At 31.8% G+C, this 20922-nt stretch overlaps 1 long non-coding RNA gene across 1 annotated transcript; it reads right to left on the minus strand.

Moving 5' to 3' along the window:
* Window positions 1–16967: 16967 nt before the first annotated feature.
* Window positions 16968–17610, minus strand: LOC106334308. Its single transcript, XR_001268580.1, has 4 exons — window positions 17541–17610; window positions 17401–17476; window positions 17103–17301; window positions 16968–17031 (listed from the first exon to the last, which is right to left on the minus strand). It is a non-coding gene; the product is annotated as an uncharacterized LOC106334308 (long non-coding RNA).
* Window positions 17611–20922: the final 3312 nt, after the last annotated feature.

Here is a 20922-nt window from a genome sequence, read left to right on the forward strand (position 1 = left end):
TACAAAATGAATGTTTAACTATTAGATGATCATGAGTTGGTTATTTTATCGGTTCGGTTTGGGTTCGATTTGGTTAATTCATTTCTAGAATTTTTCCAGTTGAAGTAAACCATAATTAGTTCGGTTTGGATCGATTTCGGTTCGGTTTGTATTTGGTTCGGTTTGCATTCGGTTTGGTTTGTATTTCGGTTTGGTTTAATCAGGTTCCCTTAGTTTAGTTTTTTAAGAGAAATCATGTTTTAATACATAAACCCATGGTCATGAAAGCATCATGTTGATGATTATGAAAAAATAAGCTATGTAAACTAAATCCAATATAAAACTGAAACAAAACTTTTAAAAACACATAAAAAAAATTAAGAACACAATTAAATCAAAGTTAACTAAAGTAAACATTTTTTTTTAAAAACATTGTTAACAATGTCTTTTAAAAATAAACTACGTAAATTAAATCCAATATATAATAAAAACTTTAAAAACCAACAAAAAATTTATAAGAACACAATTAAACTAAAATTAACTAAAGTAAATAGAAAATTAAAAAACTCAACATCCTTAATAAATTTAATAGACTTTGGTCTTACGATTTTAGTATATTGTATATTGCTATTCAAATAATAACAAAAACACATTGGTTATTCGGTTCGGTTTAATTCGGTTTGGATCGGTTTCGGTTTGTTTGGTTGGTTCGGGTTGGTAAAATCATAAACCGAACTTTTTGATAATAGACTTTGGTTTGGTTTGGTTTGGTTTAACTCGGTTCGGTTCGTTTTTTTTTTCACCGCTAGGAGAGTATGAATGATTCACCCTAAACCGTTTTTTACACACGATTGTTTCAATTTTCAACTTGGTATCAGAGTTTTTGTTGTAGTTGCTAATCCGTTCCATTTACTAAATTTTAGAAAACTCACTCACAATAAAACAAACCCATATATTTTTGTTAAATAATAAAAACATTTAATTATGCATATTTTCAAAATATAAACACCATTACCTATATATGTAATTATACTTCAACCAATAAAAAATAAATTGGATAATATTGTTAATAAATTTTGCATTAAAACTATATAAAAAAACATTTATAAAAAAACATTTATTTTGAGACAATGATTTTATTCTACAACGATATTTAAACTGAAACTGAGCGAGTATGGTATTTTACGATATCTCAACCGAAATCTCATCATATAGCCACTTGTGATTTGTGAATATCTTACACACTAGTCATTTAATTTGATGCTAAGGCGATGATGCTGTCTCGAGTGTACCATCAATAGAGTAAATAATGCAATATCTAACCTATACGAGCTAGAAAGTCAATAATGCAATCTAGGGAAGAATTTCAAGAACTTTTTTTTGTAGAAAAGAGGAGATTAGAGTTCCAAAAGAAAGTCAAGGGATAGATGTGTGAACAAGCAATATTAAGGAATGCAACTTTTGGAGTAATTTTCTAGACCTCGAAACATCCAGGAGACAAAGTGTGAAATATTTACCTATCCATCTTATTTTTTTCGATTAGACAATTGATACCTGTTTATATTATAATGGATGATATACTACTTGGAACCATTTGACTAATCAAGAATACGGTGACTTAGGACCCGACTAGTTGAAACGCAGCGGTTACGGTTGCAGTTGCGGAAATTTGCGGATGCGGGTGGTTGCGGTTTCTAGCGGTTTTAGGAAATTTATATGACTGGTTCTGTGGTTAGAAATTGGTGCGTTTGCGGGATACTTATGACTGGTTAACTACCAAATATAACACTGGTTAAATAATAAATTAACAATTACATTTTATATAATTATAAAAATATCAAAAATCATAATATTATAATAAATATGAAAATCATATTTAGAAAGTCATAGTTTTAAATTTTTAAAAATTATAGAAACTATTTTTATTTAAAAAAATTATAATATTAATTAAAATATAATAGATATATTTTATTATTTTTATAATTCCAATTTAATTTTTTTATTGAATATTTTTATTTTTGTATTTATATGGTTTTTGAAAAAAAGAAAAACAATTATCCTCCCGCAACCGCCCGCAACAGCAAACGCTAGCAGGAACCAACTTTTGATTTTAAGAGGTTCGGAACGGTTCGAAACGATTTGTAGCGGTTTGTATGATTGTTTTGAAACGCTGTCAACCGCTACTAACCGCAAAAGCTGTGTTTGCGGGTGGTAGCGGAGAAACCAGCCAGACCCTTAATGACTTAGAATTCTTATAACTAGGGACAGGTATTTTACTGTTAAATTAGATTTGATTCTTTATTCGTTTCGATTTAATCTAAAAACTATATATATCCATAAGTCATTAGAGCAAATAAAATATTAAAAATCATCATCCCTTAAAAACAAAACAAAGTAAATCACAAATATTAAAAAAAAATTAGGGTCAGATATCTGCTCCGCTAGGTTCTTAATACAAATAAAAGTGTATCACAATTAAATAGAGAGTTGTAAATGTATAATTTTATATAGTTATTATTTTAACATATAAATTTAATAATTTAATTAATAAAATTACTTAAAAAAGCATTAAACTAAGAAAGAAAAATAAAATATTTCAGAAAACTACAATTTTCTAAAATTTTAAATTTCATAAAAAAATAATCAAATTTTCTTAATTTATGGAATATATAGTTTCAGTGATTTTTACTTTTTGTTTTATATTATGTAAAATATATTTTTTGAAAACAAAATTTTTAGATTTACTTGTATTGAACAAAATATACGAGATATTGGTAAATATTCGCAAATATTTGTAAATTTTTTGGAAAATCGGATATCCGTTTTGTTCGAAGCAAAGAAAATTGGAAACTCAGATCCTTAAACTACGTAACACATCACAAATAGTAAAAATTACAGCACTTAGCACTATCTGCTATGTGTCCACCCGTACTTATAACATCTTCAACCCCAACATACATTTTTCACCTATAAAATTTGGAGTGAGAAATATTTTAGTTCTTTCCATTTTCCGTTTCCTTGTAAAATAAAAATAAGATTACTTCATATATAAAATAAAAAAGTTTTTTTTCATTACTCTATTTTCACTTTAAATTGAATACGATTTGACTAAAACTGAACTTCGCAGTAAAACTATTTCATTTTAATCTTTTATCAAAAAAAAAAAACTACTTCATTTAAAAAAAATGGTAAAATACATTAGAATGTTATTATTCCACAAATGTTGGTTCTAGTTATACTAATTTCATCACAACAAATTCCGGAGGAAAAAAACACTAAAACCAATTAAGTGTCTGACCAAACACCTTTTAACACTAATTTAATGTAAAAGTAGATTATGATCTGCGCTAAAATGCAGAATAATTTTTTTTAAAAAAACTCTATATAATCACATTTTTTCTTTTTTTTAAAATAGGTTTTGCCATGAATCTGTAACCCAAAGTTCGTATCAAACTCAAACAAAAAAATCTGATCCGTACCTGGTCCAAAATATAAAAAATCCCAGAATAGGTCTCGTAGAGTAGTTGACCACATATCGAATTGATCAAAAAAAAAAGAGTAGTTGATCAAAAAAAAAAGAGTAGTTGACCACATATCGAATTCAAAGTGTTATTAGCCGAACCCGAACGGACAACACAAGAAACCAAAAAAAATCGAAAAACAGATCCGAAAGTCCAAATTAATCACAAATATAAATATTTGAAACATAAATATGTACTTCAAATATTCAGCTCTATAATTATTTTGAAATTATATCTAAAATAAGTATTTAATTTTTTAATAAGTACCTTAAATATCCAATTATATATAAATAATTCTATTTCTTATGTTTTGCTTTTAAATTTTGGATTTAACTTCAGATATATCCGAACCAAACCCATATAACCTGAATCGGAACAATGTGGTAATTTTATAGATTTTAGGATATGATACAAATTAGAACCAAAATCGATGTATTATATCTGAACCCGATCTGTACTTACAAATTTACCAGAATGAGACCTAGGATGTGATATAAATTAGAACTAAATTTCCAAATACCCAACATGTATTCCAACGTGTACCTGAACGCTCAAGCCTAACTTAAAGTATGTTTTATGTTTTGTTCAATTAGTTTTATATTTGATAGTCATATATGATTCTTTTTCATATTAATAAATAAAATATAATTGATTATTTACTTAACAGTAGTGTTAATATAAATTGAAGTCATTATTAAAAAAATATAGATTAGTTATTTAGTTCCTTAATTTTAGGTTAGTGTATATATTTAACAATAATTAAGTTAGGCATAAATATAAATAATTAGAAAAGGTAGTTAAGTGTAATGGTCCAACTTAGAATATTTGTAAGTAGATAAAAAAATAAAACCCTAAATTAATAGATTAAATTACTTGGAATCGTTTGGCTACTGAATAATATGTTGACTTCATGAAATTTTCGGGTTTTCTTCCACGAATATTGGTTGCTCAGATCATATATTAAATTCAATTCCAACAAAATGATATATATAATCAGTGGTGGTAGTCCAGTGGCGCTTGAGGGATATAAATCCAATACGGCGAATTCTGGTTCAAACCCCACTGGTCAAACGGATATGGGTTATTGCTTTCGGTTCATTTGAATGCCCAGGATATGGTCTATCCATGGGATATACCTCTACCCGGAGGTTAGATCTGTGTCTTTAATAGATCCATGTTTAACCTTTTTAAGTTACAAAAAAAATGATCTAATACAATTAATTAATTTCGTGATCAACATTTGATTTATGCATAAATCATCACGAAAATAAGAGGGTTTGGGGAAACAATGAGTGTCACTGCACCACTTTTCAAGAGAGGTATTTGAGTGGGCATTCTAGTATTTTTTGTTTGTCTCTAAATCAAATTCTACTATAATCATATGCAATGTATGGTTTGTGTAGAAATAACTAAGAGGGAATGATGATGTATCCTTCCCCCCCCCCCCCCCCCGATATGCGATTTCCTTTATTTGACCCGTACGTTCGTACGGTAACTTATAATTTTATAAATGTATTAATTTTAATATTATCGGAAATATTTTAAATACTTGATTTACATTTTAGTGCTATATAACTATATAATCTTATTGGTTAGGTTTTGTTTGTTCGATACTATTAATATATAATAATTTATTTTTTATATTCCATGGGATTTAATGGCTCGGATATTTAGAATATACTTGATTAAAGAGGATGTGTGTATTTATCGGTATCTTACGATTAAAATTAGGAGTATTTTTAATTACAACATAACCAATAACGAAAATATAAATTTATCTAAAATCGATTGCGTAAAGTATCAAACTATGGTAAATTTAATTTGTTAGTTAGCTAAATTATAAGAAGTAGTAATTTTTATTTTAATTAAATAAGAAAAATGTAATACATGCTTAAAATTAAGCTTATTAATTATTTTAGTGGCATACGATTGTAAATAAGTTGTAAATTTAATAAATAATTCTTATTTGTACTTCTATTTTAATATTATAGATAATTTATGCAATTGTTAATTTATAATCTCATTGTTTGGGGTGGGAGTTTGGACCACGTAGCTTTACATTATCACATGATAGTTTTTTTTGCTTTTAGTTATAGTTTTCCGTAAGCGAGAGCACATTATCTTTCATTAATCATGCAGTATTTAAAATAAAATATAAAAAGGGTTAACGTTGCTGAATCTCATCAAAAATAAAAAATAAATATACATAAAGTAAGCATCTCATAAACGGAAAAGCATTATTCACCCTTATTGAGCAATGAAATCAAACTATTATATTAGATAGTTTATAAAATGAACGGTTAAATACTACATAATTATAAAGAAGATTGTTATATTGGATTAGACTACGATTTCTTAAAACTGTTTTCATATATATATATAACCTTAAGGTGCATCCAGCCTAGCCTATGATAGACTAGACTATTTAGTGTTGAGAGTAGCGTGGAATTTACGTTTTTATTTGTTTGACCGAATTAGTTTGTTTTGTAATCGATTTGACTTCTTCAGGATATATAAAATTATTCTCGTATGTTGTTTTTAAATATCGAGAATTTATCATTTTTCGAATGTACTTGTCATAATTTGTTCAAATAATTTATGAAAAAGGTATTTTGTTAGCTAAACTAAAAATCGAGTAAAAGATAGAAAGACAATTCTGATTACAAATTTACTATGGGACGTACGTATCGAAACTTTATTGGATTTGATCTTTATTTTCTTTTTCCGGCCTTGGTTTGTTGCATGCCATTAACTGTGTATGTTCCTCTTAGCTATTTGATATTAAATGCTTCTGGCGATACTTGAATTCAACTGTTTTAATTTTATCCACCTACGAATCCTCTTTGTATGTTTTCAAATTTTACAGACGAGACGAATTGTTTACTACTCCTTCCGTTTCATAATACTTGATGTTTTGTAATAGTGCATAAAGATTTAGAAAATTACATTTCTCCAAAAATATATTTTAAAGATATAATTTTAAAATCAGTTAAACAATTATAAAAAGACAATAAAAACTATTTGGTTGAACAGTTTCCAATAAAGTTAAAGTTAATTTTAAAATTTCAAAACTTCATGTAAATTGAAACAAAATAGTCATTCTAAAACATCATCTATATTGAAACGGAGGAAGTACTGTATTTTATTGATAATATACGTTTTTTACTAGGAAACTACATGCATTAGATTCTTTGATTTTAGAGTATAAATATGGTTCAACACCTCGGCAGCTCAAGTTTTAAAGACGATAGACTAAAGGTAAAGATAGAAACTTTGGAACTTTGATATTTCTTCTCAAAATATATATTCCATGCTCAATCCTTTTACATCCTACTTTGTCTCATATATATACTAAAGCAGAAGAGAGACTCTGTATCCTCCTTAGGTTAAGATGACAGCTCAGCGACGTGGTCCTCTAGCACTCCAAACCTGTTGCTTAGCTGCAGCTGAGCTGGTGAAACCGTACTCTTGTCTCCTCTTCCTTTATTCTTGACCGTTGCTTCACTTTGCCTTTTCTCTGTTTCAGTCTTGGGCTTTACTTGACTTGAACCATTGAAGTGGGCATGCGTTTGAATTTCATCTCTGGGCTTAATATCCCCGCGCAAACTCGAGGTGGGTGGAAAGTCAACTCCGAGTTTGAAACATTGAGAGTTGAAGTTGTGTTGTGACAATGATTTGGTGAAAATATCTGCAATTTGCTGAGTTGTCGGTATGTGTTTGACAAGCAGAGTTCCATTTGCTACTTTCTCGCGCGCAAAGTGATAGTGTGTGGCGAAATGTTTCGATTTCCTATGCAGAACCGGATTTGCTGTTAAGTGCACTGCCGAGAGATTGTCACAGTAAACTTCAGCTGGCTCTGGATGAGGTAGATTGATACTCTTCATCATCAGACTTATCCATTCAAGCTCAGCTGCTGTATCAGATAATGTCATGTACTCTGCCTCAGTTGATGATCTTGAAACCGAATCTTGCCTTTTTGCTGACCACGAAATCAGATTTGATCCCATAAATGTGCAGAAACCGCCAGTTGATCTCCTTGTGGCATTACAACCAGCCCAGTCACTGTCACAATAAGCTCGAACCTGAGAATTTGTATCAGACTCAAGAGTTAATCCCATCTCCAGTGTTCTTTTAACATATCTCAGAACTCTCTTCAAGAGGTGAAAGTCAGCTGCAGTAGGCTTATGCATCTTCTGACAAACAAGATTGACCGCAAATTGAATATCTGGTCTTGTAAGCGTGAGGTATTGCAATTTACCGGCTAGACTTCTAAAATATGTTGGATTTGAGAAGTCTTCATCTTGATGAGGCACTCTGTCTATTTGTAGAGGAAGGGGGTAGGCATTGGAGCACAATCCGACATACCTGCAGCTTGTAGAAGATTTGTTGCATACCTCTGTTGATTTAAGAACAAGCCAGTTGGAGTAAACTGTGCTTGTATACCAAGAAAGTAACTGAGAGGTCCCATATCTTTCATCTGAAATTGCTTGCTGAGACTCTTGAGCAGTTGTTGAATGAGGGGTTGATCATTTCCTGTGATCAACATGTCATCAACGTAGAGGAGAAGGAAGATAATGCTTTTATTTTTCTGATACACAAACAGAGAAACATCACTGCTGTTGCAGAGAAAACCAAACTCAATCAAAAATGAACTGAACTTATCAAACCATGCCCTTGGAGCTTGTTTTAGTTCATAGATCGCCTTGTGAAGCTTGCATACATACTGAGGATTTTCCTTGTCTTCAAATCCAGGAGGTTGTCTCATATAAACCGCTTCACTGAGATCACCATGCAAGAAAGCATTTTTGACATCTAGTTGCTTAATGTCCCATCTTTCAACCACTGCAATATGAAGTATCATTCGAACAGTAGCCGTACGAACAACAGGGCTGTAGGTTTCAAGAAAATCAACTCATTCCTCTTGCTCATCTCCTCTTGCAACAACTCTTGATCTGAACTTTGAGAATGTTCCATCAGCGTTTAATTTAACTCTGTGAACCCATTTACAACCAAGAAGATTGACACCTTCCGGGGGTGATACCAACGACCAAGTTTTAGTCTCATCACAGTTGGTTATCTCTTCAGTCATTGCTCCATTCCATCCAGGGTGATTCAGAGCCTCCTTGAGTGTTCGAGGTAGCTCAGGTATGCCTTTCACCGCAGATAAAGCATAACGAGGATTAGGTTTTCTGATTCCAGCTTTATCTCTTGTGACCATGCCATGATCGTTTTCTTGTTCTTCAACAGGTTCAGGAACTTGTGGAAGTGGAGACCCAGCTGGTGAGAGAGAATGTTGAGACTCATTACCAGATTCAGATTCGCTTGATTCTGCAGGATGAAGATCATGAGGAGCAACATTGTTGTCTATGGCTGTCTGCATTTGAGTATGGATGACAGAGGGTCGCATAATAGACTGACTCTCTTCTTCTCCAGCATTACTATCAGATGAATCAGCACTCACCGGTTGTGCTGAAGAAACAGTCTGTGATCTCCAAGCTGTACTCAAAGCAGTTGTTGGATCAGGAACCAGATGCTGATAAGTATCTCTGTAAGGAAGTCTATCTTCATCAAAAAGTACATGACGATTGATGTAAACTCTTCCTGTTGGTGGATGATAACATTTGTATCCTTTATACTTTTCATTGTAGCCAAGAAACACACACAAAAGAGATTTTGGATCAAATTTATTCTGTGAGTATGGCCTAAGGTAAGGATAACAGGCACAACCAAACACTAGGAGAGCAGTGTAGACTGGTGCTTTTCCATTCAACAACTCATATGGACTCACCATCTTGTCATTAACCAAACTAGGAAGGAGATTACCAAGAAAGGCTGATGTGAACAATGCTTCAACCCACAGTGTAGTTGGCAAGTGACTCTGAAAAAGCATAGACATGCCTAGTTCTGTGATGTATCTGTGACGCCTCTCTGCGATCCCGTTCTGCTCGGGTGTATGAGGGCAGGACATGATATGTTTTATACCACATTCAGAGAAGTGTTGCGCCATGTGTTTGTTGACGAATTTTCCACCACCATCAGACTGAAAAACTTTGATTTTCTGTTCATATTGTGTTTCTACTTGTTGTTGAAAAATTTTGAAGATTGAGAACACATCAGACTTAGATTTCATAGGATAAAACCAGCAGAATCTTGAATAATTGTCAATGAATACAACGTAGTATCTGAATCCTTGAACCGACACAACCGGAGCATGACCCCAAACATCTGAATGTATTCTTTCAAGAACTCTACTGGACTGAAAATCTGAACTAGAAAAAGGAAGTTTACATGTCTTGCCTAGTTGACATGCTTCACACAGCGACTTGATGGTCTTGTTTATTTTAATGGCTTTTGTTGAAGATAGATGTTGTAGAACTTGATCATTAGAATGCCCCAGCCTCTTATGCCACACTACATCACTCGAGCTTTGTTGTCTTGATGAGTAGAACGACATGAACTGAGGGCTGTCCAAGCAGTAGAGACCTTTAGTTTTGTTTCCCTGACTGAGAACCTTGTGGGTTGCCTTATCCAGAACACAAACAGATGTTGAGTCAAAAGTTACAGAGCAAGGATAATCATCTGTAAGCATTGATACCGACAAGAGTGATTTAATAATCTCAGGACAAACAAGCACATCAAGAAGAGGTAAGTTACCTGTCTGGGTTTGAATAGACGCAGAGCCTATATGAGTGATGGGTAGAAACTCTCCATTACCAACAATGACATGATCTGTTCCAGAATACTCTTGAGATGTCTCAAGATGCTGAGCTGAGTTGGTGACATGATGAGACGATCCACTGTCTGGATACCACTCTGTGCCTGCTTGATAGTTTGTGGTAAGAACATTGGCCTGCGGTTGGTGTTCTGCAACAGCAAAGTGAAGATCGAAGCGTCTGTAACACACATTTGCTGGGTGTCCATATTTACCACAAATCTAACAAGTAGGACGATTCCCTGCACCAGCACCAGCACCATTTGAAGAGCGTTGCGCACTTTGACCAAACTGCTGAGGAAAACCTCGGCCTTGTGTTGTGTAAGAACCACGACCTCGGTATCCTCCTCTGTATCCTCCTCTTCCACATCCAGAGTAGCCTCCTCGGTTTGTATAGAAAGCTTGATGTGGAGAAACGTCCATTGTTGGCTGATAAGACTGCAACTTGTCTTCAAATCCAGTGAGTTTGTAGAAAATATCTTCAAAACATGGAGCTGGATAGCTATCCATAGCATGCTCTATTACCGCAGTTACTGACTCTTACTCTTTTCCTAACCCATTAAGAACTCCATAAATATTTTCATTCTCAGTGATAGGACTATAGGAGCCCCAATAGAGTCAAGCTGGTCACAGAGAGACTTGATCTCAGCAAGATATGTAGTCATGGTCTTGGTTCCTTTCACAGTGGTTTGTACTCTTCTCTGTAAATCTAAGCGACGAGTTGCAGAGACTCTATTGTACTTTTTAGCAAGAGCCATCCATACCTCTAGTGAAGAATGAAGACCATAGACCGTCTTGAGCGCATCTTCTGTCAGAGTTCCATAGATCCAAGCAAGAATCAACTGATCTTTCTGCAACCACTTCATAAACTCAAGGTTTGGTTCTTCTGTGACTACGTCGCCGTTTCACACCGTATGCGTTTCATGAGGTCGAGGAGTGGCACCGGTTACGTATCCAGAAAGCATCTGACTTGCTAAGAACTGCTCGAACTGAAGCTTCCATAAAAGGTAGTTACCTTCTTTGAGCTTCAAGGTAACAACTTGTGTTATAGTGAGCACCGCCTTGTCATCTTGATTTCCATCCATCGTCAAGCCTCAGGTTCTAATCCCTGAAGCTCTGATACCATAAAGGTAGAAACTTTGGAACTTTGATATTTCTTCTCAAAATATATATTCCATGCTCAATCCTTTTACATCTTGCTTTGTCTCATATATATACTAAAGCAGAAGAGAGACTCTGTATCCTCCTTAGGTTAAGATGACAGCTCAGCGACGTGGTTCTCTAGCACTCCAAACATGTTGCTTAGCTGCAGCTGAGCTGGTGAAACCGTACTCTTGTCTCCTCTTCCTTTATTCTTGATCGTTGCTTCACTTTGCCTTTTCTCTGTTTCAGTCTTGGGCTTTACTTGACTTGAACCATTGAAGTGGGCCTGCGTTTGAATTTCATCTCTGGGCTTAATATAGACCGCCGAGATATCATCCTGGGTCATCGGCACCAAAGAAAATTCAGCAACCTAATGCAAGAATGGCTCGCTTTTGAGTAACATCATCGACTTGTTCAATGGATTTGGAATCATTTGACTAGACCTAACCTTGTTTTAATTTTTTTTGCCAAGGTTAACTCTAGATTGTCTGAAACCTGTTGTAACTTTAACAATCACGCTTCATTTATATGAAAGTTCACATTTTGGCAAAAAAAAGAGAGTATAAATATGGGTTAGTTATATTGATTATAATAACCAACTAATTAGTTTGTGATTAGCTATGTATTCCAATTTCGTTTCTTTCTTGAAAGATGACTTTGGTAAATTTTCGGCATGTAATCTTTGCATGAGCATCCACATAAAACCAAAAAAAAAAATCTTTTTTTGATCTTTAATACTCTTTCTATTTCAATTTAGTTGTCGTTGTAAAATAAAATTTTTGTTCAAAAATAAATGTTATTTTTAGAATTTTAATACAAAATTTATTAACAATATTCTCTAGTTTATTTTTCTATTGGTTGAAATATGGTTAGATATATAGGTAATGATTTTTTTCAGAAATATACAAAATTAAAAGTTTTTTTTAACGTACGTGCATAGACATAAAAATGATAACTAAAATGAAAATGAAAAAGAGCGATTATGTATTTCGAACATTTAGGGTTTTAAAATAAGTAGTTGTCGCATTAAATAATGATCAAGTACATGTGGTGAAATAAGTCTGAACAGGTAAGATAAGTCAAAGCATTCATGCCAATGTGTGTATAACAGAAATAAATATATATGTTTATATTCACATGATCACGATATCGTTTTCAGTGTGTTCAGATGTAAATAGAAAGAAGCTACCGAACCTAAATGCAAACACCAAGAGCCTGAAAATTTAGTTTCTACAAAAATAAAAGAATAACCTTTTGGTTCTTCAATTTATTACCACTTTCCATTTACGTGAGTGTCCTATGTACCAATTCGTGTCTCCATGAGGTTAATTTTAGTGTGTTGTCATTTTGACCTCCTGGTTATCTGACATTTATATTCCTACGGCTACAATAATGAATGTTTGTTTGTATAGTTTCATGAATAGTGTTTAACACTCCAAACACAAAAGAATGTTTCATACTAAAAAAAACAAAGAAAAAAACTACTCCCTCCGTTGTGTCGTTTTAGAAAAAAAATTTTGTTACAAAATAAGTGTAGTTTTCAATTTTCAATGCAAAATTTATTAATTTTATGCAAAATTTATTTTTCTATTGGTTGAAATATGGTTAGGTGTATAGATAATAGTGTTTTTTTATTGGAAATGTACAAAATTAATTGTTTCCTTAATCCGTGTGCCGAAACCTAAAACGACACTTATAATGAAACAGAAGGAGTACTATTTAGTTCCCCTTAAAAAGCTAAAGTATATTTTAAAGTGCTGATTAAAATCCAACACATATCCTAACAATGCAAATAAATCCTCTCAAAGTCAACATACAAATTTAGATCATAAAAGAGTAATCAGTAAACCGTAAACGAAAATTATAACCAAACAAAATTACCACTTATCTTTTTCTTAAAAAAAATCAGGAAGAGATCTTTAGTCCTAATTTCTTCTCTTAATCTGAAATCAGCATTTGCTTTGAAACTAAATCATGTTTAGTCAATTTTTTTATCAGAGTTTGAAGTAAAAATGCAACATAACCAATCCATGCACTTAACCACTAGCCTATATATACTAGTGGCAATTATATCTTGTTTGGATCCAAAAGTGGCTGATCTAATTTTGTTTCAGGTGATACAGATAAAGTAAACTAAAACAATATTCCAAATATGTATATATATATTGTCTGGTTATAATCTGTCGCGAATTTTGTAACGTTAGTGACATTTTTTTGTAAAAAATATCTTTAAATTATTTATGGGAGTAAAGATAAAGCATGCATGCATCAGAAAAAAATGTGTCAAGGGCATCTCCACCCATGACACAAAATTTGGTGTTGATATTACACCAAATTTAGTGTTTTGGTGTCAAACCTTTTTTTTCATCTCCAACCATGACATCAAATATTATACCAAAAGTAATAATTTTATATTTTTATTATTTAAAATTGATAAAAAATTGTTTTATCATATTTAGATATTATACTTGTTAAATTTTCGTAGTTATATGTTTATAAAATTTATTTACATTTATATTTTTCGGTTTAACAATATTATACATTTTATTTATTTATTTTATATAAAATATTATATTTTAAAATTTACAAACTATTAATTATGAAAGCACATAAGAAAATAATATCTTTATTTTAACAGAAAAATTATTAGTTAGTAATAAAAGTTTAATTATATAATAAAATAAAAATGTTATTTCTCTCTTTTGGTGAATTTACATAAAGTTTTACTTATTTACTATTAAATCTAACTTTAAAATAATGTAATAGTATTAATGGTTCATTATGATTAAAAATAACTGAAATAAATATTATGATCGATATTTTAAAATTAAAATACATTACAAGATAAAGTAAATGATAATATATAATCATTTAGTGATTTCCTATTTGAAAATAAAATAAAATATAAAATTTCTATGATATTTTATTTTATTCATATAAACAAAATGATAATAACCACTTAGTGATTTCTTACTTGTAAATAAAATAAAAAATATTTTAATTATGTAAAAGTAATTTAAGTAATTTAAAAATACAAAGAATACAATATATTTATGTTTATTTACAATTTTGAACTGATTAATAGTAATAATTCAATCATATTATTAAATTAAACATAATAAAATATGCATATAAATATTTGGTGTGATGAATAGTATTATACCAAATTTGGTGTAATACTATTCACTCTACACTAGTGGGATGTTTTCATTTTTAGTGTCTCATTGGAGATAAAATCACACTTTGGTGTTTTAGTGTCCCATTGGAGTTAATATGGTGCATAATTCGACTGATTCATAGACTTTTTTGGTCAAATTACAACATCATTTATTATAGTACTCGAAAATTGTTTTCTACTTCATTTTCAAAGTCAAACTAGGTTTTGATCCACTCGATATTTATTTCTTAAAAAGAATTATAAGAAACAAAATTTGATAATTATAAAATTATGTGTTTAAAGTTTGTAACATATAATACATTTATTGTTTTGTTGACCTGACCCATATCTATACGATATAATCGCTAAATCCGGTGATCCGTATATAAACCACCACTATTTAAGAATCCGGTAAATCTTGGGTTAAATCCAAAACCCGTTATTAACCTATCATCTGGCACTAATTGACTCGTGAAAACTAAGATATATCCAATAATATATAAACATCATTAAATTAAATAAATTATTTAATTTATGATTTTTTATTTTGAAATTTTATTACTATAAATCATTAAAAATACAGAAGACCAAAATATATTGATAGTTTTTCATTATTGATAATTTATTATAAATTTATCTTTTTAATTTTAATGGAAAAGATGACACCAAAAAACAATAAAAATTTTGTTTATTGGGACAAATCATTACTATTTTGGTCATCAGATTCATGAGACACATATAGAGAAGATGATATGTTAGTATAATTTATTTATATGAATTAGTATAATATAGTTATGTATGTATAAAAATTTGATACAGTATAACAAAAAATATAGTATATATGGTAAAAGTAATGTATGAATAGTTAGAGAGCATTAACTATTGTTAGTATAGTTAGAAAAATAATTGAAAATATAAGATAAGACCAAAATTTTAATTGGTTAGTTAATAGGTCCAGCAACTTTGTTTAAGGAATTTTTTTAGGATTTCTTCTTTTTTAATAATATAGACGTAAAATTTTGAGAGTTTACTTTTCAACCGGACAAGTTATATGGTCTATCTAAGTTAACCTAAATGTCAGGACTCAGGATCACAGAAGCTTCGCTGCAGTCTGTACATATTGTTTCCACTTAACTGTTTATTTACAAACCAAGTGGGCCAATGACTGTTGTGACTTTCTAAACAAAGGATTTTGCATTTTACTCGACCAAATACATGTAAACAAATTAAATAATTAATTACGTTCGGAAAAAGAATAAAACTACTAATTAAGAGAAAGTAGTGTAGGATTCTTTTATAAACAAACGGGGAATCACTGATGCAACTTTCTGTTAAAAACAGATTCTTTTATATATGAGTTAGTTTAGCTGAAAATACTTCAAACTTTATATATATGTAAATCGATATTCAAATTTTTACCAGATAATATTTTTCCAACCTAATTCAGAATAAGATATGTTTTTTTTTAATTTATGAAAATAGTGGAACAAAAAATAAAAGGTCCGTGAAACATGTCAGAGTGAGGAAAATGAGAGGGGACTAGAAGTCAACAAAGCCTTTAAAATTTAAATAAAGTTTAGAGCATCATTTTCCCAATATCCCCATTTGGTTTCTTAATGATTTATTTAATAGTAAAAATTAGTTAAGAAATTTAGTTAAAAAACCCATAGATTTTGTGTCCCATTGGGAGTTTCTTAATCAATGGTTCTTAAAACTTTTTTGCATAATTGAAATATTACTTACTCAAATATTTATGCATATTGTATCATAATACTATGAAATACGTTCTCGTGAATCTCATCTTTGAGCACAAGAAAAAGTCTTAGAAGGAAACACAACTTTCTTGTTCTCCAAGTTCAGTAGTATGCACAAAAAGATAGTATATGACCGCCAAAAAGTCCCCTTACATAAAAACTTTTCTTTTTTTTTATATTATGTATCGACAAATGATAGCAATTTCTAATGCAGAAAATTTTCATTTGGCCACATTTTTTATTAAGTTTTTGTTCTGAGAAATACCAGATGGATTCAGGTTTGAGGCCCTTGATGTTGTAGTAACAGAGTCAGATAAAGCAAGCTTTGCAAGTGTCTTAAACTCTCCAAGCTTTGATCCAGAAGAGAATCTTCATGGAGATAAAGAAGCCCTCTTGCAACTCCTTCTATGATTATACACCTCACGCCCCAAGTAAGTAGCCAACGTTTGTGTTCATCTACAGATTCACAAAGAAAAAAAAAGGATTTATTTTTCCCTAGTCTGATAAAAGTCTTATAATAAAAATACATTACAATTGGTCGTGCCAAGGCTTACCGAATATAAAGTGATCAAGACTTGAATTAGGGACATGCTCTTAAACAAGAATCTCTCCATCTCCTTCATTACAGAAGCCAAGAAGCTAAACCAGATTCCTATGTTGGAGTCTCGTTAAGAGTAAAACCTCATTCTTGAACTCTAAGTCTCCTTGTCCTGACCCTCCAGCTAATCTCTTTACCGCTATCTCTTGTCCGCTCGGTAAAATCCCCTGAAACCGGTATGACATCATCGAAAAATATAGATGTTTTGAAAACATATTTTACAATGAAAAGTTCATACCTTGTAGACAGATCCAAATTCACCTTGTCCAAGTTTATTTCCCGCTGAGAACTCATCGGTTGCGATTAAGATCATGCCGAGATCAAATCTTAACATAGATTGACCATCCGAATCAGACTAGAGCAAAAACATTGGCTTGGAGAGCTTTATCAATTTCATCAAAGGCAATAGCTTTAGCTTTTCCCTCTTCAGCAAGAACCTAAACAATAAGTAAAATCCATATCTCAACTTAAAAAAAAAAACAAAAGAGGTTCTCCTAATTAAAAAACTCTCATCAATGTAAAAAAAAAAGAATCACCTTTGTGATTGCAGCAGTTAAAGTAGTCTTCCCATGTTCTACATGCCCAATTGTTCCCACATTTACATGTGGTTTACTGCAAGAAAGAACACCATTATTAAATCAAGCTGCAACCAATTCAAAAATACAATCAAACTCACTTTCGAGTGGATGTGGCCATCGATCTCCACAGAGAAGTTCTGAAACTCAACAGAGGAGAGAGATCATCCGATCGAATGAGAGATCCACGGAGAAGGAGACAGAGATAGATTTATCGAGTAGAGAGGAGGCTTAACGAAGTGAGATGGGGTTTTAGCTTTCGTTTGAACCTTGTAGGTGTGAAGGAGAGAACGAAAAGCCATCGTCGTCCCGCGGAGAACACAGGAGGAGACGGAGAAGACGAGGCACGAAAGAGAAGAGGAGAGAGAGAAAAAAATGCCTCATTATTTAGTTTGCTGACACGTGGCTTAGAAACCCCCTTTGTAATCGGTCACAGAAATCCTATATTAAGGATCGATAACTGCAATTTTCTTTAGTTTTGATTTAATTAAATGCTTCATTATTTTTAAAAACCCTCTTAAGAACTCTGGTTAATGGTGCTCTTATTGGAAAAATACTTTCATGGGTTTTAATTTTTGAATTAAGTAAAATATACTTGATGTATATTTTTTGTAGTGGTGCAAATGATAATTAGATAGAGTTCAAAAAAAGGAACAAACCTTTTACCATGTAATTGTCTAACTCGTGCGATCACCAAAAATAGTTATTTTTTTTTTTTTGAAAAAAAACCCAAAAATAGTTATTTACAAACTATAAAAATGAGCAAAAATATATACAAGAAACTAACTTTGAAGAAGGTCACCATGTTTACTCGATTCGGTAAGAAACCATGACAAGAGTTATTTTCTTTTTCGATTATGACTTTTTTTTTTGCTAAGAATATAAATATCAATAACCGAAATGAGGATGAGGTGACAAAATGCTTATAACAAAATATAAACCTTTGTATTTGATCTAACGGCATAAAAATTAAAAATACGGAAATAAAGGTAATCGGCACTCTAGCCGTTCCGTTCGGTAGCAAACAAGACTAGAAGTACGGATACAAGCTTATAAGATTTGCGTGAGAGATCGAGCCAAAATCATCACTAAGAGAAACCAAAAGTCACAAGCACTAAAAAAGCAAAGCAAACAAGAAATGATTTCCTCTCACTGCTCGAAACATATACCATTCATCTGAATTACCGAGAAGGCCCGCTCAAAAACTGTTATTTGTTCTGAGTTGGAACAACGATCCGAACAAAAGGTCTGGCACAAAGACGAAACAGAAAAACTATGAGAACTTAAAAGCGCTTAACTAACTCAAACTGCGCTTATCCCCTCAGCCGGTGAAGAGAAAGGGGCAACATCACCACTCCTACGCCGTATTTTTTCATTTAGAAGCAAATGAAACACAAAAAATTTGTGAAGACTTTGTATCCTAAAATAGAAAAGATCTGCAATAAACCCCATCCAACAAGCGATGTCATATCGTAAACACAAGGTGGGGATCAGAGTTAACACCGACTAGAGTCCACCGAATCAGTACAAAAAGAGTGGGCCGATAGGCTGCCTCCTCAGCAGAATTGAAATTCCATTGCTATCAACTCAAGGAGAATCTCCTAGTTTACCTTGAACAAATGAGGCACAGAAGCGACATACGGTCCAATTCGAAGAGGTCATGAAAATAACGAGAGGAGCTCCACTCGAGTAGTAAAATTGAAACGGTTATCAGTTTTACTTTACATACCGTATGATCTATATGAGTTTTGCATACTATATGCCACTAATTATAATATGATGTCACATTGTTAGCTGTTCTAATCAATCAGATATACTCTGTCCTCTGTTATTACTTAATTAATTGATGATGACAGTCAAAACTGTTAATCTCGGATTTTCTAGGGAAGAACATTTTACACTATGTCACAATACCTACGTGTAGTTTAAATGCTTGAAGAAAAATAAAACTTAAGAAAATGGGGAGACAATTTAAATTAGGATCTCTAGAGGCGTGATTAAAGCAGCTGAACTTCTTTCCCATAAAATATGGCTTTCATTATTTATCTTCCGTACCACAGTGTCTTACTCTGACTCTGATTTTTCCTATTTCTTTCCATTAAATAATCACAAAAACAATTCACTATCATTCATGACTTTCGTTTCTCCATATAGATTAAACTAAACCGGTTAGATTCGTTTTTGAATACCAGGTGTCTGCTAATGTGAACCCCATTATCTTCTAATTTGGTTAATGCTAATTATTGTATTTAACTAACAATTATAAATAATTAAAAAAGAAAAGGCCGTAATTAAGGGAAAGAAGACAAGGAAAATGGAGAATGTGTGAACATAAATAAATATATATATATTTTTTTTGAATTATACACAGTTTCCCCAAAGAATTTTCAGGCCCAAAGAACTAATCTGTGTCGCTGCGGCCCGAATGTTAAATTTCGCAGTGGCCGGGAATCGAAACCAGGTGGCGGTACTCACAACTGTGAGCCCTTTACCACCAGAGCTAGAAACCCCGGTTGAACATAAATATTTTTCTTACACACTACCAACTTTTTACTCCTAAACTCCTTGATATGTGATATCCTGAAAACCAAACAAAAGAGTATTATCATAATGCAATGTCCAACAAAACTCAACCACCAAAACTTGCTTATAATTTTATAATCCCAAAGACATGATCGGTTTGAAATAAAGAATATTTTTATTTTATTGAGAAAAGAGTCAAAGACATCGTATATATCGTATATAATTCATTATTCTACCTTTAACATTATCGTTGATGGTTTAATCTTATGCTTTGCAGCATTTCTCACTGCAAAAACATTTACACCATGAAAGTTTAATTTTAAGGGGAGTTGCATTCGAGCTGTGGTTCATAGAACCATCCATCAATAACTTTGCAGATATGTTCGTCCACATCTGATAGATGAAACTCCAAGTGGAATCTCTCCAATCATGCAAAATTGATCCCAAAAGTTTTTTTATATAATAATAGAACAAAATTCTACAGGCAATTTATGAAGCAAATGGTTTTCATTGTAAGTTTTCTTTAGTTGGTGATGCAGATTATGACTACTACTGCCCGCATTTTCAAGATCTAACAACAAACATAATTGATAATAATTGTACCTACCATAGTTGGTCAATAAGAAAAGAAGTGAATGTTTTCTTCTTTTTCTGAATCTGATGTTAAGAAATTAATTATACAGAAAATAAGTAAAAATTCCCTTTTTACAGTGACAATTTTATATACAAAAGAGCAGAACTGTAGTGAGTCAAAAACTTATCTCCATTACAGAACAGTGTTCTATGTCGGATTCCATCAATCTCATTCTCTCTCTCTATCTCTTCCATCATCAGTCGCTTTCTATGTTTTCTACGTATTAAGAAACCGAAATAACAAAATAAATAATTTGCTAAACTTTCTTTTTGCAGCAAAATAAAAAAGACCCACTAAGCAAACAGATCCAAGAACATGGAAACAAA

Source organism: Brassica oleracea, chromosome C3 (genome assembly GCF_000695525.1).
Source record: "Brassica oleracea var. oleracea cultivar TO1000 chromosome C3, BOL, whole genome shotgun sequence".
NCBI classification, from domain to species: Eukaryota; Viridiplantae; Streptophyta; class Magnoliopsida; order Brassicales; family Brassicaceae; genus Brassica; species Brassica oleracea.